At 49.8% G+C, this 26,223-nt stretch overlaps 1 long non-coding RNA gene across 2 annotated transcripts in view; it reads left to right on the forward strand.

Annotated features, from left to right (window-relative positions):
* The first annotated feature begins 14,833 nt into the window (after window positions 1-14,833).
* Window positions 14,834-26,223, forward strand: part of LOC106996531 (uncharacterized) — a 67,074-nt gene continuing 55,684 nt past the window's right edge. The window contains exons 1-4 of one of the 2 annotated variants that reach the window (XR_013406820.1): window positions 14,834-15,031; window positions 17,296-17,350; window positions 21,319-21,544; window positions 24,333-24,434. This is a non-coding gene — a long non-coding RNA (uncharacterized LOC106996531). Of the gene's footprint in view, window positions 15,032-17,295; window positions 17,351-21,318; window positions 21,545-23,687; window positions 23,952-24,201; window positions 24,289-24,332; window positions 24,435-26,223 lie in introns of those variants that run through there. The other variant, XR_013406819.1, reaches the window with a different exon arrangement.

The raw sequence follows: 26,223 nt of genomic DNA on the forward strand, positions 1-26,223 counted from the left end.
TAAATTCCTTCTAAAAAAGGCAGGTATTAGCTGGTACAGTGGCACGTGCCGATGGTCCTTGCTGCTTGGGAGGCTGAAGCGGGAGAGTTGCTTGAGCCCAGAGGTTGAACTATGGTCTCACTACTGCACTCCAGCCTGGGTGACAGAATGAGACTCTGTCTCTAAAAATAATAAAAGAAGAATAATAAAAAGCAGTCAATATATGTTCCAGTTGGCCGGGCTGTGGGGCTCCTTCTGTGGAGGGCGGAGGCTTCACGCCTTCTCACTTCCACCTGCACCGCAGGAAGAGTTAGGACCCCGTTCTCGGGGACAGTGAAAAGGACCTTGGGTTTAGAGCCAGACCCAGTTCCAAATCAAGCTCAATCCCTTTCTGCCTGTGTCATCTTGAGCAACTCACTTTGCCTCTTTGAGCCTCACATCCACATCTGTGAAATGGGGAGGAGTGCTTCCCTTCTAGTTGATGGGGAGGGTTAACCAAGAAAATTTCTCTAAAGTGCCCAGCACTGAGCCTGCCTGGCACAGAGGAGACACTCAGTCAATGGTGTTCCCTTTTACCCTCCCACCAAATACTCCTTTCTCACCACTGTGTGTGGCTGGCACCTTGACATAGTAGATGATCAATAATGTGTGAAATGAATCTTTCCAAAACACAGATCCGCTCCCTGAGTCTTCAATGGAGCTTCACATCCTCAGAAGAGTAGGCTCTTTAGCCCGGCATTTGAAACTCCTTGTGATCTCGGCCCAGAATCACCACCTGCCAGCACTGCCTGTAGCTGTGAGACCTCAGCAGCTGGGGCTCCTACATGTGCTTTAAAAGGCTCTGATCTGAAGTTCCTCTGATGAGTCCCATCCTTACAGGGCAAGCAGTCTGCAAGGCCAATGGCCCAGGTCCCCCTGGAAGCCACACCTCCTTCTCTGGACTATATTTTGGGGCCTGGGCCCCCAAATTCTGGAAGAGTCCCAAGCTCTGGAACTCTTGTCCCTATGGAATTTGGGATGCGCCACTCTTGTGGCATGTGGATACTTTCACACACCAGGAAGCTATCAGAACTCAGCTGTTTAGGGTTTTTACGGAAGCTCTATTATGTAAGCATGATTGATTAGGTCATTGGCCATTGGTGATCAATTCAACCTGCTTGAATGGCACCTGACTGTTTCCAGGGCCTTGTGGGCCTCTTCCCTGGGTTCTTCTCCTGGAGTTAGACTGCACTTCCCGTGCACACATCTTTAGGCCCAAGGGATGGAGAGCAGGACAGTGGGACCCCCAGGCCTCCATTCAACTCCAGGCCTGCTGAGGGGTTGCTGGAGAGGGGTACCAGGAGTAGCCTGAGCGATGGGCTTGGCTGGGTTGCAAATACTCCCGCATGGGCTTTACTCACCTGGTTGGCAAGAGCCAAGTGTCGAGGAGGCCCAGACTCAGCCCCCAGGTTGACTCCACAACTTTGCTGAGGGGAGTGGCTTGCTCAAGGGGAAGAATGCCAGAGCTAGAACTGAAACTCAGGACTCCTCCTCTCCCCTTTTTGGTGACTTTATTGAGGTATAATTTATATACAGAAAATTTGCCAATTTCACATCTACAGTTTGATGAGTTTTGACAAATGTGTACAGTCTCATTACCACAACCGGCCACAGTCATGACGAAAGGAAAACTTTGTCTACTACTTCTAGGATCTGTTTTTCACTCAACACTTCTGGCACCAAATGTGTGTTCCGCCACCCCCCACACCAGGCAATTCTCCAGTTCTCTGTGGACACCAACTGGGTGTCCTACAATTTAGTTCAGTTCTGATACTAACTACTTGAGGTTAGCACAGAACCCACAGGTTAAAGACTCAGTCCCACAAGACTGTGCCCCACTTCAGATGCTGATCTCAAGCAGTGGGTCCCTGGGTAACCCACACTTCTGTCTGACTTGGCTACACATCAGAGGTTCCCACGCCCCTTTCTCAGCTTCGATAATTTGCAATAAGGGCTCACGGAACTCAGGACAATACTTTACTGGCTTATAATTATTATTATGATTATTTTTGAGATAGAGTCCCACTCTGTTGCCCAGGCTGGAGGGCAGTGGTGCGATCTCGGTTCACTGCAACCTCCTGGGTTCAAGCCATCCCTCTGCCTTGGCCTCCCGAGTAGCTGGGATTACAAGTGTGCACGACCATGTTCAGCTAATTTTTGTATTTTTAGTAGAGATGGGGTTTCGCCATGTTGGTCAGGCTGATCTCAAACTCTTGACCTCAAGTGATCTGCCCGCCTTGGCCTCCCAAAGTGCTGGGATTACAGATGTGAGCCACCCTGCCTGGACTTTACTGGCTTATTATAAACGATATTATAAAGGATACAAATAAACTGCCAGATGGACAGGTTCATAACGTAAGGTCTGGAAGAGTCCCAAGCTCTGGACCTCCTGTCCCTGTGGAATTTGGGGTGTGCCACTCTTGTGGCACGTGGATACTTTCACAGACCGGGAAGCTATCTGAAATTGGTTGTTTAGGGTTTTAACAGAAGCTCCATTATGTAAGCATGATTGATTAGGTCATTGGTCATTGGTGATCAATTCAACCTCCAGCCCCTCTCCTCTCTCCAGCGGTCATGGGGTGGGGCTGAAAATTCCACCCTTCTAATCACAGGATTGGTCTTCTCGGCATCCAGCCTCTATTCTGCAAGAGCCACCTCATTAGAATAAACTCAGGTATGGTTGAAAGGGGCTTGTTATGAATAATATAATAATAAGAAGTTGCCTACCCCCTTCCTGTAACCTAGGAAATTGCAAGAATTTAAAAAAACTTTTACACCAGGAAACTGGGAGGAGAACTAAATATATATTTCTTATCATATCACAATCTTGCAATCATATAGAACATGTCCATCGGCTCACGGAACCCCCTCCTGCCCCTCCTGCACCTTTGTGGTGAATCCTCTCCACCATCTCTGTCGCTATAATTTTGCCCTTTCTAGAATTTCACATAAGTGGAATTGTGTGGTTTATGTCTTTCACGTCTGGCTTCTTTCACGCATAGTCATTTTGAGATTCATCCATGTTGTCTCTTGTATCAGTAGTTCATTTCTTTTCGTTGCTAAATAGTATTCCATTGTAAAGCGGTAACAGGTATCACATGTTATCCACTCACCAGTTGATAGACATTTGGCTTCCTTCCAGTTTTTGGCTATTACAAATAAAGCTGCGTCACCAGTCACTCATGAGTCTTTGTGTGGACATGTGTTTTCATTTATCTTGAGTGAATGCCTAGGAATGAAATCGCTGTGTCATTGGTAAATACATGCACACGTTTTGCAAAATGGCTCAACTATTTTGCGTCCACACCAGCAGAGTCCAAGTTCCCTCCAAATCCTTGTTACCATCAGTCTTGGCTTGCCCAGTTCCTAACCTCTCTCTGAGCCACCATTGCTCCTTCTATAAAAGGAAGACAAAAACAATCTCAAAGGGTGCATTGGGAGGATTAAGTGTCCAGAGCTTGTCCAGAAGTTAAAATATTTACCGAGCACCTACTGTGTGCCCGGCACTGTTCTTGGTGCTGAGAAGACAGCGGAGAAGAAGATAAACAGATAAACACAGTCCCTGTGCTCGTGGCGCCTATCCACAGTGGAGGAGGCAGATTACAAAGAAGGAAACAAATGCAATCAACAATTATAACTGGTGACAAGCGCCATTTGAAGGGGCCAAGTTGCCCTTTACTTTAGACAGGGTGTTCGGAGAGTCTCTCTGAAGAGGTGATATTGGAAGGGGGCCTGGTTGATGAGGAGGAGCTGACCACGTGGAGAGGCATTTCCAGGTGTGGGAGAACAGGACCTGCAAAGGTGAGGAGGTTGGAAAGGACTTACTGTATTTCAGGGCAGAAAGAAGGGCAGTGCCACCCTGCGACAGCCATCTAGGGAGAGTCATAGAGAGCGGTGGGCTGGGGTTGGCTTGTGCTGTGCCTTTTAGGAGTTCGGATTTTATACAAAGAGCAGATTTATTTTAGACACAAATGAATGTTAGTTTTTATTATTCTTCCTTTGATTTTCCATCATTCAGGGGTCTTAATTCCCAGTCAGAGCCTCTTTCCGAAAACCCACTGTGGGCAGGTGCAATGCTGGGGTCTGCAGCCAGCTGAGCCTGGGCCCCCCACCCCGACATCCCAGGCAGGCCTGGCAAGCCCAGCGGCACCAGCTGGGGAGAGGGGGGTGGGGTTCCGGGTGGGGGGTGAGCAGGTTGGGGGAGAGACCATCTGCTGTTCCCTATTGTTCATCAGCCCATTGTTTGGTCCATGCTCTCTGCTCTGGGGACAATGGGTGACAATGGAGAAATGTGATCTTCGGGCTCCTATTTCCTGGCCTGGCCTCTTGCCCCCAGGATGACACCAGGAGAATGCCCTCCTGGGCTGGGGTGGAGGCAGGGGCTGTGCCAAGTGGGAGGCAGCACTGCCTGCTTTCCTCATCATCTCCCTGGCAACTGCAGCTGCCTCGTTGTTGGTTGGAGGAATTTTTATTTGTTAGCATTCTGGTGAGGGTTTTCTCCTTGCATCCCCCTGTAGTATGGGGTGCACTTGGGAAAGGATTTGCTTCTCCCCTCCTGAGGGTCCCCCGTCCGTGCCATGGGATTCACTGACCCCTCAAGCCCAGGGCAGGACCATTCCAAGTCAGACCAAGCGAATGCTTCAGTGCTTCCAAGTAGGAGGCACCAAAATAAACTCCAATGATATTTGAGACACAGTATCCACGTTGTCATCATCCCCAAAGTCAGCATTGTTAAAACTTCTTCGCGCTCCTTTTAGATTTTAGCATTGGTTTTATTCAGACTTAGACAGTGGGGATGGGGATGGGACCCCCTCTTCTTTTCATTGCTTAGAGTCTCTAAAAGCCTGGACCCAGTGCTCAGGGGGCACGAAGGGAGGGGAGCAGACCCCTGGTCGGCTTCTCTATCATCCCACCGACGGAGAGATCCCACTCTTGCAGGGCAGCTCTGAGCGCCGACTTGTCTGCTCTCTGGTTTTCCAGAAGCCAAAAGGGCCAGATATTGATAATAACAGCCAACGCTTATTGAACATTTACTATGGGCCAGTTATTGCTTCATATACATCAACTCATTTCATCTTCACGACCATTCCAGGAAGTGGGTACTATTAAAAACACGCCCATTTTCTAGATTGGAAAACTGAGGGGCAGGGAGTTCAAACATATCACCCAAAGTCACATAGCTAGCTGTGGCAGAACCAAGACTTGAACCTGGGCTGCTTAGCTCCACATGCTGAGCTCTTCTGCTCTCTTACATCTTTTTTTTTTTTTTTCTTTAGACAGAATCTCACTCACTCTGTCACCCAGGCTGGAGTGCTGTGGTGCGATCTTGGCTCACTGCAACCTCCGCCGCCTGGATTCAAGTGATTCTCCTGCGTCAGCCTCCTAAGTACCTGGGACTACAGGCATGCACCACCACATCTGGCTAATTTGTGTGTGTGTGTGTGTGTGTGTGTGTGTGTGTGTATTTTTAGTAGAGACAGGTTTCACCATGTTGGCCAGGCTGGTCTTGAATTCCTGGCTTCAAGTGATCCACCCTACTCTGCCTCCCAAAGTGCTGGGATTACAGGCGTCTTACATCTTTTTTCTCTCTCTCTACCTAGACTCCTGGTGGGCTTACCTTTCGTATTAAAGGAGATGAGCTAAAGTTCCAGCCCTACTCTAGGCCAGAGCTCTGGGGAGATGAAACTGAAGGAACTCAGGCACCACCTCCCAGTGTGTTGGCATGGCCTGGCTTTGGAGCTAGACAAACCTAGGTTTGTGCCCTGATATTTATCAGCTATGTGAGGTTGGGTAAGCCACTCCGCCTCTCTGAACTTATTCTCCCCTTCTATAATTTGGGATAACAATGGTACCTCCTTCATTGGGTTGACATAAGCATTAAATGAGTGAATAGCAGTCAGCACCTAGAACAATGCCTGCCCCTTAGAATGTGCTCAGGAATTGTTAAGGGTGACTATTATTACTGCTTTTACCCTTCTCATTAGGGTGATCATGGGGATACAGCAGTGTGCAAAGGCACTTTTTATGTGGAAGACAATTACACAAATGTCAGGGCTTGGTGTGACTCATATAAATAAGAGCATTCAGTTTGGATAGCAGAGAATGGCGGAGGATGAGAGGAGAACCATCTACCCGGCACTCAGTGCCAAGTGCCAGCTCAGTGGGGTGGTGGTGAGGACACTAGCAGCAAGGAGGCAGAGGAAGGCCGCTGGTCTGCACTGGTCCCCAAACCAAAGGGAAGAGCCTGAACCCAGGCCACCTGGCATGTTCCTTTCCCTCTATGGGCCTCAGTCTCCCCATCTGCAGAATGGGTAACTAGGGACTAGCTAATTTTTAAGTTCCTCTGCCGCCATCCCAGCTGTGATTTTTTTGTGACTCGGATAGGATAAGATCATGTGTAAAAATGAAAGTGGGAAACAGACCCATGGTGTGGCAGATTGATTGCAAAGATGTGCCCATCCTTCCCTTTTCTCTGTAATCACACCATTTACAAAGTAATTCTGCAGCTTCTCCCTCAAGAGTCTGTTTCCCCAGCTCCGGATGTCCTGGTGATCTGCTTTGGTCACTACAAAGTGGAGGAGGTGGCAAAGTGCTAGTTTCAAGTCTAGGCCTCAAGAGGACTTGCATCTTCCTCTCTCTCTGTCTTTCTCTCTCTGTCTCTCTTTCTGTCTCTCCCTCTCTCTGTCTCTCTGCCTCTCTCTCTCTGCTTCTCTCTGTCTCTGTCTCTCTGTCTCTCTCTCTTTCTCTCTTTCTCAGACCCTTACCACTGTCATGTCATCAATTCCGGGCTAGCCTGCTAGAAGATGACAGACATGTGGCCCAGTGACTTCCATCACCCCAGCAACAGCCAGCCAATTGTCAGATATGCGAGTGGGAGCATTCTAGACCATTCAGCCCCCCTTTCACCTGCCAGCTGTCAGCAGACACCTGGGCAAGACAAGCTGAGGTCAGCTGTGCCTGGTCCAGACCCCCAAAACCACCCACTGGACCTGCAGAGCGGTGAGAGGAAATAAACTATGCATTGCTGTGTCCCATAGAGGTCGCGTGGTTGTTTGTTCCACAGTGTTCTTAAGTCAATTCATAACAGCTACACATGGTCAGTGGTGGGGCGGGGGCGGGAGGAAATGTGGCTTTTAACCAGAGTGGGACCTCGTCTGGGCATGGTCTGTTGCTTTCCTTGAGGGAGCAGGAGAGGGTGGGTTTAGCACAATGGTTAGGAGGTTAAGTTCTGGGCGGAAAGTGCCTGCTTCAGATCTCAGCTTTTCCACATTCTAGCTGTGTGGCTTTTCCGAGTTACTTAACAGACAGGCCTCTGTTTTCTCCAAAATCTAGATAATCATAGCACCCACCTTTGGAGTTGTGGGGATGAAGTGAGTTAATACGTGTAAAGAATTCACTCCAGCCTGGGCGACAGAGCGAGACTCCGTCTCGAAAAAAAAAAAAAAAAAAAAAAAAAAAAAAAAAAAGAATTTAGTAAAGCTATGCCTAAATTATCAGATACGTATGAGACTCAATCATGGTTCTGCCACTCACTGCGGGTGTGACCTTGGGTCCTTCCTCAGCTGCTGCGTCCTGGTTTGCACATTGGAGATCCCAGTGGCATCTTCCCGGTCAATGAGACTGTGTGCAGAAAGGGCTTGACCCAGCGCCTGCCTGAAGGATGCTCAGGGAATCTCAGCTTGGGAGAGGAGCCTTCCCTGGCAGATTCTCCTTTTCCCTGCTCCAGCGCAGATCACCTGCTTCAGGTGACAAGGAAGCTTACAATGGGATGTCTCGGAGACCAGTTCTAGTTCAACTTCCTCGTATTAACGATGAGGAAACTGAGGCACAAAATAGGACTTATTCAAGGTCACACAGAGTCAGTGGCTGGAACCTACACATTCTGACCTCTAGTTTGGTGCTTCTGGCGTCATGCTAGGATCGTTGTGTCCTAGCAAGGTACACGAGTTCTGGGCTTGAGCTTTGGTGGCTCAAAAGAGCAGACCAGGCAAGACCCTCCAGCCTGCACAGGCCAGATGGAAGGACTAGGCTCTCCCTGGGTGGTGAAAGCCTCTTCCTGTTCTTGTCCACAGTCCCATCCAGTGCCGCTGCTGGGGAGATCCTGTAGAGGGAGGTGTGGCATCACCCTGACCGTGGGCTCACCATCTAGTAGGGTCAGATGTCTTTTTTTTTTTTTTTTTTTTTGAGATGGAGTCTCGCTCTGTCACCCATGCTGGTGTGCAGTGGCACAATCTCAGCTCACTGCAACCTCTGCCTCCCTGGTTCAAACAATTCTTGTGCCTTAGTCTCCCAAGTAGCTGGGACTACAGGCATGTACCACCACACTTGGCTAATTTTTTGTAATTTTTTTTTTTTTTTTTTTTTTTTTTTAGTAGGGACAGGGTTTTACCAGACTGGTCTTGAGCTCCTGACCTCAAGTGATCCACCTGCCTTGGGATCCCAAAGTGCTGGGATTACAAGTGTGAGCCAATGTGCCTGGCCAAGGGTCAGATGTTTAGGTGACAAGGGACCCATGTGACATACACCTCAATATGAGGACAAGAAGGATCAAGGTGATTCCCTCTGGGTATCATGGGATAACTGAGGCTCAGGATGGGAAGGACCTTGTCCAGAATTCCCCGTTGCGTAGAGGCGAAGACAGGCCCAGACCCCAGACGCCTTTCTGCCCTCCAGCCCCACCTCTGTCCCAGGTGATTACAAGGCTCTTGGGCCTGGCTTAGGCCAGGATACTCCCTCCCAGGCCTCTCTTAGGAGAACAGGTCCCTGACCTCATTGTCTGTAGGGGCTGGCCCAGATGCTGAGTCAGGAATTCCCCAGGTCCCAACTTGCCTCAGCGAATGACCCTTCAGGTCTTAGCTCACCTCCAGGGAGGAAGGAAGGGATTTTCCTGACTCTTTCTGGCATTCCCTGGGCTGACCCTGCAGAGCGGAAGATACTGTGTGTGTGTGTGTGTGTGTGTGTGTGTGTGTGTGTGTGTGTGTGCGCGCGCGCGCGCGCGCACGTGTGCGCGAATGCTGCTATGTATGTGTGTGCCTGTGCAGTGTGAACTTGCTCTACTGTTGCGCTATATGCGCATTATTCCATGCATGCTGTATTTATACTGTATGCACTGTGTATACTGCACGTAGGCGCGTGGGTGTGTTCGCATAAGTTCTCACTGTATCCTTTTTCTGTCTGGTGTGTGGGCCTCCTAGGCGTGTGTTGTGTGCACAAGTCGTGCGCAGTGTGTGTGCGTGCACTGGTGGATAAGGGAACCCTTGGGGCAGATGCACGATGTGCTCACACCCTGAGTGCGTCCTGTATATACCGGGTGCACTACGTGTGAACTCTGTGTGTGTGCACGGTGTGAATGCATCCCGTGAATGCACGCAGTCAGTCCTCTGAAAACCAGGCTTGGTTCTGGAGGTGGATTGGGGCTGGGCTTCAAGATTCAGGGCTGTGGCTCAACTCTGATAGCCTGACCCAGATCATGGTTCGATGGCACCTGCTCTCACAGCTCAGACAGGCCCAGGGAGTGGGAATTGCCCTCAAGGAGCTGGAGGTGGGTGGATCAGCTTGGGTTGGGTCCTGCACTGGCCCCGGGTGCCGCTCAGAGACTCCTGGTGGCGACAAGAGAGGCAAGTCCTAGGGGCCTCTCTTGACCAATCTGACCTTTGGCCCCCAAAGATCTTTTGCCTCTGGGACTCCTGTTGTCTTTGAGTGTCCTACACAGAATAAGTCCTTGAATTGCCAGGCAGGGAGATGCAGGCTCCTGGCAGCCCCTTGGTTGTGCTTGACCTAGCAGCTGGCCTTGCTCTAGCCAGGGATGAGGAGCAGGCCTATGCCTGGAGCCCAGGTCTATTTCTGGGTCCTGGACCTCCGACCACTGCCCCATCTGCCTGGGCATCTTTAAAGGGTCCTGCAGCCCCAGATGGGGGTGGAGGAGAGGAGGATAATGCCTGAAATTTGCATCCATCTCCCCACGTGCCCTCATGTAATCTAGGTATAAGTGTCTGTGCACACCCAGCACAGTCTCCTCAGCCCCATTCCAGGGCTGCCATGGCAACGCAGAAGTTGGCTCACCATCTGTTGTCTGTGGGGACCTCAGTCAGGCCTCTGCCATGCTAGGGATTAGTGTGGAAAGGCACCTGACTTGCCGTATTCCAGGGTAGTCATTAGCCACATCTGGCATCACTCGGCCCTGGAGGGCTTGGAGATGATACAGCCTGGAGTCCCTCTGGCTGCTGGAGAAGAGTGGACATTGAGAGAGCCTATGATTCTTTCTGGGGCTAACCTCTCCTCAGAACATCCTCTCTCAGCAAGGGGCTGGAGACTTATTCATACTAGAGTGTAAATGATTAACCCCTCCTGGGAGGGTGGTGGGTTGAGAGAGTGCAGAAACCCGGATTTTAAGAGAAATTAAAAGCTTAAATTAACACATTATCAACCCGGAAGATTTTAGGCATGGGAAAGAGGTGTAGGATATTTCAAAATTTAAAACTTAGTTGCTAAGGTAGCCCTGGGTATGCAGTGGGTGACTGCAAATCAAATTTGTCCTTGGGTGTCTTACTGAGGGTGGAGGAGGCACCCATGCCCCATCTGGCCTGGGTCTCTGAGGCCTTTGCCTCTACTGGGAAGCTGAATTTTTTCCTACTAGGTTCAGAGATTTTCCTTACTCCTACCCTGGCTCCTTTACATTTGCTTTCTTTGGAAAAATGTTCCCCCTTGGATGCTCTGTGCTTACGGTGAAAAGAGCAGGGTAGAGGAGGAGGGATTCAGTATTCCAGATGAGGCTGGGCAGGAGTGAAGCGGAATGAGGGGTAAGGAATTGGGGAGAGATGGAGAAAGAAGGGAGGCCTGCAGGAAGAAACCAGTTGCAGGGGTGGTTTGCATCCAGGATCTGTCACTTGAGAGCAGTGTGAGTGTGGATGAGTGATGTCCCCTCTCTGTGCCTCAGTTTCCTTACCTGAAAAATGGTTACAAGAACTTGCTTGTGAAGACTGGGGAAGATGCGTTCGGAGACGTGGCACAGTGAGAGCACACGGCGGCTGCTTAGGAAATGACAGTTTGCACCGTTCTTCCCTTTGACGCGGGTTCTGTGTCAGAGAGGGAGGCTTCTAGAGCTCACCCTGGGATCTCACTCTTGGAAGGAAGATACTCCGGCATCTGAGCTGGCCACCTGCTGGCCTGGGTTCCACAATCTGCCTGAGTGAGGAAGCACCTCCTGCAGGCCCTGGGCAGGTCCCATAGGCCTGCTCTTCACCAAGTGACAGGTCCACAGGCTGAGAGTAACCCACATAAATCGAGGTCGTCGTACTGAGTGGAGCCGGGATGCAGGAGTCCTCCGCCTCAGGGGCCCCCAGTCCAATCCCAGGCCCAGGAACTGGGACAAACCCAGAGATAAACAGGGGAGTCATTCCCCAAGGCAGAGCCCACCTCCTCACCACGCCTGTAGGGTTCAGCAAGGCCCTAACAGCGCCCAGCTTGGCTTGGTAGGGAAGAAAAGGGTACAGATAGGTGGGGGAAGAGCGGAGCAGGGCAGGATATCAAACCCTCTGCACCAGTGAGCTCCTTCCTGTGAAATTTTAGCATCTGCAAATTTATTTCTGCCAGCAATTTACCTTTTCTGCAAGCAAGAGAAATCTGTTCTTGTTTATGAGTCACTGCTTTATGGGGAAAATTAGAAAAAGAGGCATCTGCAGTTTGGAAATAAGACAGGGAGGTGAAGTTCGGTGGCAGGGCCAGTAAAATTGAGCCCTGGAGTAAAGTCCAATGTGGTCTCACTCCCGTTCAGCCAGAGGTGATTATTTTGTCGGCTGGAGGTATAAGGCTTTATTAGTATCCACACAGCATCCTGTTTCGATAAAGCAAACATTTTCTAAGTAAATAAACTTTGAAGCTTAAAATTGAAAGCTCCACTTGACACAATAGAATAAACTGGAAAATATGTTGTCCATAGAAAGCTGTTAGAAAATGTTAAGCCAAGAATGGTCTGGGTAGGGATTTAGTATTAGATCCACAGCTGGAGGCTGGGGAGAGGTGGCTGGACCCTGTCTTTGGGAGTATTGCCATCATTCTGTGCTCTGCAGGGGAAACTGCCACTGGGAGACCACCTGGGCATCTTTCCAGGGCTGTCCTCCCCCTCAGTGGGCACCTCGGTGAGGCATGTGAAGCCACACTACCTGGTGGTGTTAGAGTGTACCAGTTGTCCCCTAGTATTCATGGCCTTCCAGCTCAAGACTACATTTCCCAGCCTCCCCTGCAGCCAGTCTGACCATGTGACTGGGGTCCAGCCAATGGGATATGAGCAAAAGTGGCACATGCGACTTTGGGCTGTGCTCTTTAAAGAGAGTGTGTTTTACCCTTCTCTTCCTCACTTCCCGCTGCTGGAGCAGAGCCCTTGGACCCCAGGAGGGAAGCCACATGTGGAGGCTGGCAGCACTGCTCTGCCAGCCCTGGACCATGGACCTCTGGATTATCATATGAGAGAGAAGTGAACTTTTATCTTGTTTAAGCCAGTATATTTTGGGGTCTGTTATTTTGTATTGTAACTTCTTCATGTGGCAAACACAGGATTTGATAACTAGCCTAGATCTTGTGACGAGTTACTTGTAATTAGTGCAGCCGGTGCCATGATCAGTAGAGCATTGTGGTCAAAAGCCTGTTAGACCTGCCTTCAAATTCCTGTCCCTTCAGTTAGTAGATGTGTGATTCTGGACAAATTAATTAATCTCACTGCAGTAGGGTGATTTCAATAAGAAATGTCTTTTGGCCTGGCACAGTGGCTCATACCTGTAATCCTAGCACTTTGGGAGGCTGAGATGGGCAGATCATTTGAGGTCAGGGATTCGAGACCAGCCTGGCCAACTTGGTGAAACCCTGACTCTACTAAAAATACAAAAATTAGCTGGACGTGGTGGCATGCACCTGTAGTCCCAGCTACTTGAGAGGTTGAGGCAGAAGAATTGCTTGAACCCAGGAGGTGGAGGTTGCAGTGAGCAGAGATTGTGCCACTGCACTCCTGCTTGGGTGACAGAGTGAGACTCAGTCTCACAAAAAAAAAAAAAAAAAAAAAAAAAAAAAAAAAAAAAAAAAAAAAAAAAAAAAGAAAGAAAGAAAGGAATTCCTTTCATGTGGCTACCCAGTATCCACATACATATGTAACTAAAACAAGTTTCATGGAATAAAACAGCCATATTACCTGCAGTATGGTCTGATATTTTGTATTTGCATAGTTCTCAGAGTGGGGTACCTGAACCAGCAACATCAACATCACCTGAGAACTTGTTAGAAATCCATTTTCTTGGGCCCCACCCAGACTTTTTGAATCAGAAACTCTGGTGCAGGGCCCAGCAATCTGTGTTTTAAGAAGACTTCTGGGTGATTCTGAAGCAGCTAAAATTTGATAAGCACTGTTTTACTTTAATTTTAAAAATGCTAATTTTAAAAATCCTGGTTATCACCTAATAAATTGACCTTATAATCCATTAATATGAGTCATGACTCATGTAGATGTAACTGATGCCTCTTTATCTGTTTTCTGGCAAGCGTTTATAGCTTCTTCTTCTTCAACTTCCCAAATTTTCACTAGGGAAACTACTCTTAGTTCATGGCTACAGGGATGGGGTCAAACCTTAGGCCCGGTCAACTGAAGCAGCAATTGGTTCAGGGATGACCATGTGATCCTTGTCATCCAATGACATGCAATCCTGAGACTTTTGCTGGAACTACCAAGGAGAAGCTCTTTCTCCTGGGATTGCTAGGCTGCAGGAAGAAAGCCTGGGGCTGCCCATGGTGCTGTTGCCAGCCCTCTGGAAGAGGCTGCCTGATGCTGCAAGCATCTCAGAGGAGGGGAGTTGAGGGATGTAGGAGAGAGTGCGAATGTTTTTGAGATCCTGCATTAGCTCCTTGTGCCTGAGCTCAGGTACAGCTGCAGTGGATAGTCCTGTGCACACTGGCAGGATCCACCTCAAGAGTTTCCTGAGCTGAGGAGCTCGCTAGCCTGAGCATGGGTGCAGCTCTGAAGTTCAGGGAAATTAATACCCTTGGGGACCACCCTCAACCAGTGCAGTGCAGAGCTGGTGGGTAAGTGCCCCTGGCTCCTGTTCTTCAGAAAGACATTTCTGGAGGCAGCATGCTTATCTCAATCTCCTGCCACCTTCATTCCTGCAATCACCTCTCAAATAAACCACCTGCAAGCATCCCCTTGCCTCAGGCCCTGCTCTCATATAAACCCAGACTGAGACAGAAGGAGGCCTGTGACATTTGATGGATCCAACCATACCCAAAAGAAGCTCTACTCGTGAACTTTCCAGGAGTAGATTTTGAGTCCCCCAAAATCAACCCCCTTCTTTTTTGCAATGTGTATTGGTTATCTATTACTGAGTAACAAATTATCCCCACACTGAATGGCTTTAAATAACAGCATTTATTAGCTCACAGTGTCTGTGGGTGAGAATCCAGGTGTGGCTTAGCTGGGTCCTCTGGCCTGGTTCCCCCATGAGATGGCAATGAAGGTGCCAGCTGAGGCTGCATTGTCTCAAAGTTTGCCTGGGAAAGGATCTGCTTCCAATATCCCTTCTGTTGGCAGAATTCAGTTCCTCGTGGGTTGTTGGATTGAGGTCCTCAACCTTTTGCTCTCTGCTGGCCAAAAGCCAACCTCAGTTCCTTGCCACATGGGCCTCCAAAGAGAGCAGCTCATACCATGGCAGTGGCTTCCAGCAGAGCAGGCAGAGAGGGGACAAGAGAGGGCTAGTGAGCAATAAGGAAGCCAAAGGCTTTAGAAACCCAATTTTTAAATGGTATCTCAACATGTTTGTTGTATTCTGTTCCTTAGAAGCAAGTCTGTAGGTCCAATGCATACTGATGGGGAGACCAGTACACAAGACCATGGATACCAGGAGGTGATGACCATCGGCTGCCTAAGATAGACTGTAAGAATTACGAACTCCCAGTTCCAGGGCACAAAGCCAGAAGGGCCATGAGCATCAGAACGGAAGCCTGGATGCCCAAATCAGCCTCAACTCTGTCCAGGGTAAGGAGAACTGACAGGCATCTTGAGGACCCTGCAGGGGTGAGGAGCCTGCAAAGGTCTTGGTGGGCAGGAGGTGGGAGGGAGATGGAAATGGAGGGTGGGGTTCCCCATTATTACCTAGGCAAACTCTGTAGAAGATCATTGCTGTTCCTGTCATCGAGACCATTCTTTGTGGTTGGTATTCACTGTGCTATCACGGTGCAAGCTAACCTTTGTTTAATGTTTTTTTTTTTTGTCCAACTCTGGGCTAAGAACTTCACTTACCTGCTTTCATTTAATCTTCCCTCTCTGAGGTCAGACCGGGGGGCATTTTCAAGATGAGAAAGCTTAGGTGCAGAGAGGTTGAGTAATTTGCCTAAGGACACATAGCTATTAAATGATGTCACTGCAATTCATCAGAGACTGAGTCCTTATCTGCCAGGAAATCAAAACCATCTCAGCTCAGTGAATGTAAAGTATTCAGGGAGGCTTGAACACGTTCATTCACTCACCGTTTTAATCCCTGTACCCTTTCATACAAAGCCTTAAGTTCCTCACCCTAACGTGTTCTTGGTACTGAGTTTTCATCACTGCCAGCATTTATAAACCTCCTTTGGGTCACGGAGGCGTTGGAGAAAGCATTATTATTATTATTTTTGAGACGGAGTCTCACTCTGTTGCCCAGGCTGGAGTGCAGTGGCGTGATCTCTGCTCACTGCAGCCTCCGCCTCCTGGGTTCAAGTGATTCTCCTGCCTCAGCCTCCTAAACAGCTGGGACTACAGGCACCCACCACAACGCCTGGCTAATTTTTGTATTTTTAGTAGAGATGGGGTTTCACCATGTTGACGAGGCTGGTCTTGAACTCCTGACCTCAAATGATCCACCCACCGCGGCCTCCCAAAGTGCTGGGGTTATAGGCGTGAGCCAACATGCCCGGTCAACACATTCTTTTTCCTCCAAAATATGCACCCATGTGTTCAAACCCACGTTTGGCACGTGATTTGAGGAGGCAACCGACTTCCTGCAGGGCCCCAGGATGGACGCTTATTGGCTCAGCTTGGGTCATGCACCCACTCTGGAACCAATCACGGCAGCCTAAGGGATTTGGTGCTCTGGCTGGCCAGATCTTTAGGGATCGTGGCATCGCAGTCTTTCACTTTACACTTTGAGGAATTGAAGACTAGAGGAGACGAGTGACTTGCTCAAGGTTATACAGCCTTGGTGGGCCCAGGTCAGACTCAAGCAGTAAGGTGTGGCTGTCTGTCAGCCTGCAGATTCCTCCCAAGCTGGGTATATCTGATTTATTGATGTATTCCCAGCCACTTGCTGTGGGCCTGACACACAGTAGGCATTTCATCGTGCTGCAACCCCCCCTGAAGGGGACTGAGAGTGAATCTATGGAAGTTACAGATAGTGTTTGCCCAAGTGACACCTTGAAATCTCACCCTGCAGGGGGTTAACAGATATTCCATGAAAAAAGGGAGGGCTCCATGAGGAAGTAAGTTGGTGAAACACTGGACAAGGTGAACTGGTTTCTCTGCATTAGAACTTCTCAGGATTCTTTATGGGCTCAGTGCAATAAGTCCTTCGAAAGGAAGATATACTATGTCGCATTTTCCAAGGTTGTTTGACCATAGACTCCTTTTTTTAAAATGGGATTTTTGAAGGATTAGTGTTCAGAGAAACTTGCTTTGGAAGGTAGGGGGGTCAGAGAAGGCTTCCTGGAGGAGGTGGCACCTCCGCTAGGTTCAAGGATAGGGGGACTGGGAGAAACAGATGAGAGCAATGAAGGCATCCCAAAGGAATCACTGGAGAAAGCAGTAAATATTTTAAAGTTGAGGTCCTCAACTTTATATCACATATATGTGGAAAGAAAGACTTACACAGGTCAGGATCCCACTGGATACAAACATCAGAAATGCAGTTCAGACTGACTTAGGCAAAAAGGGGAATTTATTGTTCCATGTGACTGATTTCAGGTGTGGCTGGATCCAGGTGCTTGAGTCATACCCTCAGGGAGAAGTATCGGCTTTGTCCTCAAGCACTCTTTCTTCCGAGGTCCCCCACCACCATCTCCAGGCTCACATGCTGCTAACTAGCAACTCCTGCCAGAAGTGAGATGCTTTTATGCAATAGTTTCAACCAAGAGCCCCAGGAGGGGTGTTCATTGGCTTAACTTGGGTCGCACACCCACCTTGGTACCAATTATTGCAACCTAGGGGATTTGGTGCTCTGATTGGCCAGAGCCTTAGGCATCATTGCATCCCATTCTCTCATTTGTCAGATGGAGAAACTGGAGCCCAGAGGAGAAGAGAGAGTCGCTCAAGGTCACACAGTGAGTGAGTGGCACAGTGAAGGCAGGAACTTCCAGTTCTGGGGCTCTTGCTGCTGCAGGTGGTGCCTAAGGGCAAGTTAGACCCGCGTGGGCTGAGCAGAACGCCCACTGGTGTCTTTGAGTTGGGAGCTGTGGTGGAGCCCTGCCTAGAGAACTCTGTGGGAGATGAGGCTGGAAAGGACGAAAGTTTCATGACTTTAAAGGACCAGACAGGCTGCAGAACAGCTCCCTGACTGAGTTGGCCCTGAACACTCATGGGGTTGGCTATGGTCAGGGAAGATGAAGGGAGCAGACCAGAGGCAGAGAGGGGGACTGGCTCCCTGGTTTCCCATGGGGATGGGTATGGCAGGGAAGTATATAACGGAAGATCTGTCAAATGGGGGTCCATTTGAGGTCTGGGGTGTCCAGCCAATTCTTCCTTCTCCCTGAGTTTCTACATTCAAGCTGTTATTAGACCTCTTGGTACTACCTTCTGATTGTGTAGAAACCATCTGCTTCTCTCTGGTTCAGCTGACCCCATCCTAATCCCAGTCACTGTCATCTCATGTCCATGCCTGACTCCTGGCAACAGTGTTTCAAATGGTGTCTGCACTTTCATTCTTGCTCTCCAACCTCAGCCTTGATCCAGTCTCTGCATAGCAACCTGAGTGTTTTTTTTTTCTTTTACATGGAATCTCGCTCTGTCCCCTAGGCTGCAGTGCAATGGCGCGATCTTCGCTCACTGCAACCTCTGCCTCCTGGGTTCAAACAATTCTCCTGCCTCAGCCCCAAGTAACTGGGATTATAAGCATGTGCCACCACCCCCAGCTATTTTTTTTGTACTTTTAGTAGAGATGGGGTTTCACCATTTTGGCCAGGCTGGTCTCAAACTCCTGACCTCAGGTGATCTGCCCACCTAGGCCTCCCAAGGTGCTGGGAGTACAGGCGTGAGCCACCGCGCCTGGCCTGGATGCTCTTTTAAAAACCCAAATCAGCTGTCCTCAGTAAAATGTTTAATGACTCTCCATAGCCTTCAAGATAAAATGCAAACTGTGGCTCCCCAGCACCTCTCTATGGGCAATCTCCCTACCGCACTCCAGGCACACAGGTTTCTCCTTTCAGCTCCTTCTTACCTCTGAGCCTAGCCTTTGCACATCACATGCTATTCCATCTGCCTGGAACACTTTTCCCTCTTCACCTAGCTAAATCCTGATATTCCCTCAAATTTCAGCTCAATGTCCCTTCCTGTCCTTTAAGAAATCTTTTTTAGTACCTTCTTAAGACTGGACGGGGTCACCTGCTACCTGACAGCACCACCTCCCTGGGAGTTGAGGAGATGAGGAAGCTGAGATGCAAAGAAGGAAGAGACTCTTCCAAAGTCACATGGCTAGTAAATGGCAGAGCTGGATTAAATTCAGCTTGACAAATGCGTATGGTGCACTTACTATAGGCCAGGCCCTGTACCAGACCCTGTGGTTACAATGACAAATCAGACCAAGTGCCCTGCCCCAGAGGAGTTCTCAGACTGGCAGAGGAGACAGACTGGAAAAAGGGGCGAGGACGGGGCCTGAGGAACTCTGGACATAATCTCAGTATATTAGTCCATTTTTACACTGCTATAAAGAAATGCCTGAGACTGGGTAATTTATAAGGAAAAGAGGTTCTGCAGGCTGTACGGGAAGCAGAGCAGGCTTCTGCCTCTGGGGAGGCCTCAGGAAACTTACAATTATGGTGGAAAGCGAAAGGGGAGCAGGCATTTCTTATGGTTGGAGCAGGAGGAAGAGAGAGAGAGGGGAGGTGTCACATTTTTTCTTTCTCTCTCTCTCTCTTTCTTTCTTTCTTTCTTTCTTTCTCTCTTTCTCTTTTTCTCTCTTTCTCTCTTTCTCTCTTTCTCTCTTTCCCTCTCTCTCTCTTTCTTTCTTTCTTTTTTGTTTTTAGATGGAGTTTCACTCTTGTTGCCCAGGCTGGAGTGCATTGGTGCATTCTCTGCTCACTGCAACCTCTGCTTCCCAGGTTCAAGTGATTCTGCTGCCTCAGCCTCCTGAGTAGCTGGGATTACAGGCATGTGCCACCAAACCCGGCTAATTTTTGTATTTTTAGTAGAGACGGGGTTTCTCCATGTTGGTCAGGCTGGTCTCGAACTCCTGACCTCAGGTGATCTGCCCACCTCGGCCTCCCAAAGTGCTGGGATTACAGGCATGAGCCACTGTGCCCAGCTGACTGTGCCACACACATTGAAACGACCAGATCTCGTGAGAACTCTTATCACGAGAACAGCACCAAAGGGATGGTGCTACACCATTCATGAAGGACCCACCCTCATGATCCAGTCACCTCCCACCAGGCTCTACCTCCAACACTGGGAATTACAATCGAACATGAGATTTGGGTGGGGACACAGATGCAAACCATATCACTCGGGGAGGCAGGGAAAGCTCCAGGAGGGGGCGAAGTCTGCACTGAGACTTGGTGAAAAGATGTCCAAGCACGTGTGTGACAATTCATTTATGAATTGAATGAATGAATGAATATGCACATTTGCATCTTTGGGGATGTAGATCTCAGGGGTGTTTGAGTGAACTGATATCTACTTGTGTGCATATGAGTGTCATTTTGCACACAAAAATATGCTGTGTGTATAGACATGCATGTAAACAGGTGCATTGATGTGAGTGTACGTATGCGAGTCCAAAAACGGATTTGCATTGTATATCCAAATATATAGAGGTAGTGGAATGAGTCTGCCTGTTCAACTTTTGCCTGTCACTTACACGTTCTGGGCAAGTTAACCTCTTGGTCAGTTTCATTATTAAGTAAGGAAAATGGTAGTATCTCCCTGTCTTAGGTTGGGTTGCTGGGAAGCAGGGCCCGAGACAAGCATTCTTACTCAAGCAATTTATTGTGGGGGAAACTGCAAGCCAGTGTGGGAAATAGGATAGAGCTGGAGGAAAAGCTCAAAGCTGAGATGTGGGGTCAGCCGGTGTCTAGTCTCAGCCTGATGCCACGGGGAGCTCTGAATCATAAATGGCTTCACAGAGGTGGCCCACCATAAGAGGAGGAGGCCAGCCCTTGCCAGCCATTAATTGGCCGTGTGTTCCTAGCCCTCACCTGGAGGAAGAAGTAGCTCCTAGGCATTTCCAGAGAAGGGCATGGGAGCACCAAGGCCTTTACTAGGCCACACTCTTGCTGCCCTTGTTTGTCAAATGAGTCCTCAGAGACAGTAGTATCAGTCTCCCCTGGAAACTTGTTAGAAATGTCGGTCAGGGATTGTGGCTCATACCGATAATCCTAGAATTTTGGGAGGCCGAGCTGGGCAGATTACCTGAGGTCAGGAGATTGAGACCACCCTGGCCAACATGGTGAAACTCCATCTCTACTGAAAATACAAAAGTTAGCTGGGCGTGGTGGCATACACCTGTAATCCCAGCTACTCAGGAGGCTCAGGCAGAATTGCTTGAGCCCGGGAGACGGAGGTCGCAGTGAGCCGAGGTTGCACCGCAGCACCTTAGCCTGGCCGACAGAGAGAGACTTTGTCTCAAAACGAAAAAAATAGAAAGAAAGAAATGCAGAGTCACAGACCTTCCCCCAGATCTGCTGATTCAGACCCTGTACTCCAGCATGATCCCCAGGCCCAGGCACCTTAACACTGGAGAAGCCCTGTGTTAAACCACTCACAGGCTTGCTGTGAGGATGAAGGCATATACAGCACTCAGAGCAGCATCTGGCCCACAGCGGGTGCTATTATTATTATTTGCATCTAGGAGTGTTGTGCATGCTTGCTCACCCAGATACTTAATATGCATAAGTAAACGCGTGCAAGGAGGATCGGCTGGAAAATTTGCAGGATCCATTGCAAAATGAAAATGTGGGCTTCTTGTTCAAAAATTAGAAAGCAGAGTCTTCAACCAAGAAGGGACCCTTCTGAGCTGGAGGCTCTGGTGACCAGAAGATTTCTTTTCTGCAGTGAGTTGGCCTCTCCTTATGGCTTTACAGGTGAGAAAACCTGGAGGAAGGGTGCCAGAGCTGTGTGTTGGACTCAGGTCTCCTGTCTCCGAGGGGCCCTGTCCCCACCCCACTCGGACATGCACACTTACTTCCTGGCCCTGCGTGCCTTCCTTAGTGCCGACTTTGGGGAATCATTGAGAATTCGAAGCTGAGAAATGTTCTCTTGTATTTGCACATTACAAAGAGACATCTGAGCATGTTCCCCCCATGAATCGTGAGTATCCATTCCCAGGGAGCTCTAACTGCTCGGGAGAAGGGGTGTGAAATTTAATTTGCACTAATTATCCCGAAGTGAGAGGAGCGGGGAATGAGCTGGCTCTGCACATTCGGCCTCTTCCAGCGGCTCCCTGTTCCCCAGGTTGCAGTTTATTTATGTGAAAGGGGTGGGGGTGGGGTGGGGGGTGCTGTTTCTATGGCAACCGCAGCTGCTGGGATTTTGGGGTGGCTGGAAAGGGAGGGAGAAGGGAAAGGCTGGGTAGAGCTGGGCAGTGTGTGTCCTTGTGGTCGTAGGGGGGCATCTGGAAGCCCCTACTGGCTCTGATGGGTGAGAGGAGGTGGGGAGGAGACGGACGGAGTTCTTTCCAGCCCCTTTTCAGCTGGGAGAGGGCTTTGGCCAGGAGATGGACTGTCCGAATCAGCAATTCCCTGGAACAGGGATGTCCCTCTCAGGTCCCCAGGGCTAGGCCAGCTGGAGGGCAGAAACCCAGGATGGCAGCTGGCAGAGGGAGCACCAGAGAGGAGAAGGGACTCCAGGGCCCAGGACGAAGTGCCCCACTTGCCTCCTCTTGCTCCTCTCCCCCTCCCTTTCTCAGTTCCACCTTTCTCTTCCCATCTCTTATCCTCTCTCTCCTTCCTCACCTCCTCCCTCCTGCAACCTTCCTTCCCTTTCCCCTTCCTTGCCCTCCCCACAGACTCTTCCTGCCACCACTAGAGGGCGCTGGGGCGCCACAGTCGCCCTGGGAGGGATTTAGCAGCCTAAGACCCTCCATGGGCACCTCGTCGGGGTTGGGTGGGCAGAAGGAGGAGGCCCCACAGCACCTGGGTCCTCTGCAGAGTGGACTGATTCTAGCCTGTTTGGAGCCTGGGACAGGTCTGGGCTGTCCCCAAGGGCTGAGGATAGATGGCACAGTGACCTTCCCCTAACAGCCTTCAGGGGAAGGCGTTTTGATGGGGAGGGTGCTTATGTGGGACCTGAATTCGCATCCCAACCCTCACACCTAGTGTTACCTGGAGCAGGTCACCTCACCACTCCAAGCTTGTTTTCTCTTCTGTGAAAGGGGGGTAACCACTCCCTGCTCAGAGGCTGTGGTGAGGACTGGATGGAATCGCATACAGGAACTGATTGCAACACTCAAGGCGGGGAGCATTCCTTGGCCTTCGAAGTGAATCACTCAGTCAACAAATGTTTAGTGGGCACCTCCAATGTGCTAGGGGCTCTGCTAGGCACTGGGGATGGTGGGGATCAAGGTGGAGCAGGGCTTAGTATCATGGATCTTTCAACCTAACAGGGATGAAATTATTATATAAAAGGCAAAAGTCATTTAGAAATTAATAGCAAATTCTTGTTTTTGAGGTGGAGTCTTGCTGTGTCACCCAAACTAGAGTACAGTGGCATGATCGCGGCTCACTGCAACCTCAACCTCCCAGGCTGAAGCCATCCTCCCACCTCAGCCTCCCGCGTAACTGAGATGACGGGCTCACACCACCATGTCCAACTAATTTTCTATGTTAGTTAGAGATGGAGTCTCACTATGTTGCCTAGGCTGGTCTTGAACTCCTGGGCTTAAGCAGTCCTCCCACCTTGGCCTCCTAAAGTGCGGAGATTATAGACATGAGCCACTTTGCCTGGCCTGTCAATTCTTCAGTAGTTGCAAATATGTGGACTGTGTTACAAAAGAGAAGTTCTGGGTGCAGACCAGGGGATCGCCTGGGTCTCATATTTAAGCTGCCCTGAAGGGTGAGTAGGTTCCTTCTTTCCCATGAGAGAGGCAAGAAGGAAGGGCTTCCAGGCTGAAGCAAGGGCAGATGCAAAGCCAGGGTGGAGGGAGGGAGAACAAGATGGATCCCAGGCCCCAGGGGTTTGGTGGAGGGTTGAGAGAGAAGGAACAGAGAGTGAGATAAACTGGGGAGTGCTCAGGTAAGGGCCAGGCTGCCTGGAGGATATGGGAGCATGTATGGCTCTGGAGCTGTGGCACTGCAAAGTGGAAGGCCCAGCTGCCTTTTTGTGACAGACGGAGGAGGCGTTTTCAAAGTGATGACAACGTTTCTGAACAGGAAAGTGGGTCTCTTCTTCTTCCCCAACAGTCTTAGAGCATCTAAAAATAAAGCAGGCATCAAGAGAGCATCCCAGCAGTGCCATCACAACACAGGGCTCGAATGTGAACAGGAGGAGGACCTAAGTGGACCCGGAGGCTGAGCTGGCCTTGCAGCCCTGGTGGTGGGGGAGGGCTGACGCTCAGGACTCTGGGTCTTTGGCACTGCTGCCTAGGCTGTGGCCCGAGGCCTCAGTCTGCCCATCTGTGAAATGATGGGGAGCTGGTCCTGACTGCCTCCCAGGGACCCCATGAAAAGCCGCTCTGAACTCCTTGCCAGAGAGGAGGTTTGCTGGTGCCACAATCCAGGTTTGTGGGTTTCCCTATCAAGCTGGTCTTTCTGTAACAATAGGCAGAGAGACAAAGGATTTCGGAGCCCCTACTATGATGTAAACCCTGTGCTGGGTGGGGTAGGGGTTCAGAAGCAGAAGTTGGGTTTTCAGCATCAGGGAGCTCTAGTGGAGAGACAAGATTTGTGCATGAAATAATTACGACTGTCGTAGAAAAAAGAAAAGCCTGTAGGTCTCCCTTCCTCCCTCCTTCTCTCTGTCTATCTCAGCATTTCCGGGGCTCACTCTGCTCTGGGTACTGTGTGAAGGACTCCACAGCCATCAGCTTCTCTTCATCCTTGCCACATCTTTGAAAGGTGAGTATTTTGAAAACTGTATTTATTTTTCTTTATTTTTATAGAGACAGGGTCTTGCTGTGTTGGTCACGCTGGTCTCAAACTCCCATCTCAGCCTCCCAAAGTGTTGGGATTACAGGTGTGAGCCACCGGGCCCAGCCCAGAAGGTAAGTATTCTTATCCCCACTTTACAGATGAAAAAACTGAGGTTCAGAAGAGTTGAGTGACTATCCCAAGGTCATGTAGTTACTAAATGTCAGATCTAGAATTAGATAGACCCCAAGTCTGCCTATCTGAGTCCAAACCTAATGATATATGTGAATCCATGACTGCCTTTCCCAGCGGTCGTTGAGGTACTTGTGTGTTGTGGAAAGAGTGGAAGAGGGAGAGGGAGAGGGAGAGGGATTCTAAGACTCTTTTAAGATATAAAGACTGGGGCCGGGCGTGGTGGTGGCTCACGCCTGTAATCCCAGCACTTTGGGAGGCTGAGGCAGGTGGATCACGAGGTCAGGAGATTGAGACCATCCTGGCTGACACGGTGAAACCCCGTCTCTACTAAAAAAAAGTACAAAAAATTAGTCGGGCACGGTGGCGGGCGCCTGTAGTCCCAGCTACTTGGGAGGCTGAGGCAGGAGAATGGTGTGAACCCAGGAGGCCGAGCTTGCAGTGAACCGAGATTGCGCCACTGCACTCCAGCCTGGGCGACAGAGTGAGACTCCATCTTAAAAAAAAAAAAAGACAGACTTGGGGGAAGTGAGGGCCCAACAGTCACTCTTTTTTTTTTTTTTTTTTTTTTTTTGAGATGGAGTCTCACTCTGTCACCTAGGCTGGAGTGCAGTGGCATGACCTCGGCTCACTGCAACCTCTGCCTTCCGTGTTCAAGCGATTCTCCTGCCTCAGCCCCTCTGAGTAGCTGGGATTACAAGGGCCCACCACTGCGCCCAGCTAATTTTTTTTTTTTTTGAGACAGAATCTCACTCTGTCGCCCAGGCTGGAGTGCAGTGGCACAATCTCAGCTCACTGCAACTTCTGCCTTCCAGGTTCAAGCAATTCTCTTGCCTCAACCTCCTGAGTAGCTGAGATTACAGGGGTGTGCCATCACGCCTGGCTAATATTTGCATTTTTAGTAGAGACAGGTTTCACCATGTTGGCCAGGCTGGTCTCAAACTACTGACCTCAAGTGATCCACCCGCCTCGGCCTCCCAAAGTGCTGGGATTACAGGCGTGAGCCACCAGTGGTCATTCTTTAATGCTAATTTGTAGTTTTCCTGGTGCTGCGCTTGGGTGTATAAGGAGAAAGTAATGAGATGACTTGTGTGACTATGAAGGGAACAGGGGGCGTCCAGGTCGGGGGTGTGGCAGTGAGCGGCGGAGGGCACTGGCACTAATGGGAGGAGGAGGCAGGGAAGGCAGCATGCAGAACGCTTTGACTGGAGAGTTGGCTGGGTGGCGAATTCGCTCCCTGTGTGACCCCGAGCAACTCCTTTCTGTTTGAGGTTTTCATCTCCCATCTGTGCGGTAAGAATAGTGGACTAGACAGTGGCTAAGGTCCCTTCCAGATTAAAAAGTCACTGCTGAATCTCACCTGAGATTTGATGTGGGGCAGCCCTAACTGGCATCAGAGGTCCAAGGGTAGTCCTGATTCTACATCTGGGTGGCCCCAAACGCAGAGGAGCAGTGACGGACGATGCCCTCTAGCAATGTGGAACTCTGCGGGGCTGGACCAGCCTGTTTTGAGCCACTGCCTGCAGCTCCTGTGGAGCCTGTGGAGTCATTTCTCCAAGTTAGAGCCTTCATTGTCTCGTGATTAATTTGGGCTTCTCACTATGACTCACGTCCTGGAATGAGCTAAGCTCAAACATGGCTTCCATTGCTCAGAGAAGGGGCTCCCCTTTCTCAAGTCCCTTCCCTGCCTCCTTCTCTGCACTGGAAAGCTCTGTAGTGAATAGAGGGCTG

The sequence above is a fragment of the Macaca mulatta genome, chromosome 1 (genome assembly GCF_049350105.2).
Source record: "Macaca mulatta isolate MMU2019108-1 chromosome 1, T2T-MMU8v2.0, whole genome shotgun sequence".
NCBI lineage: Eukaryota > Metazoa > Chordata > Mammalia > Primates > Cercopithecidae > Macaca > Macaca mulatta.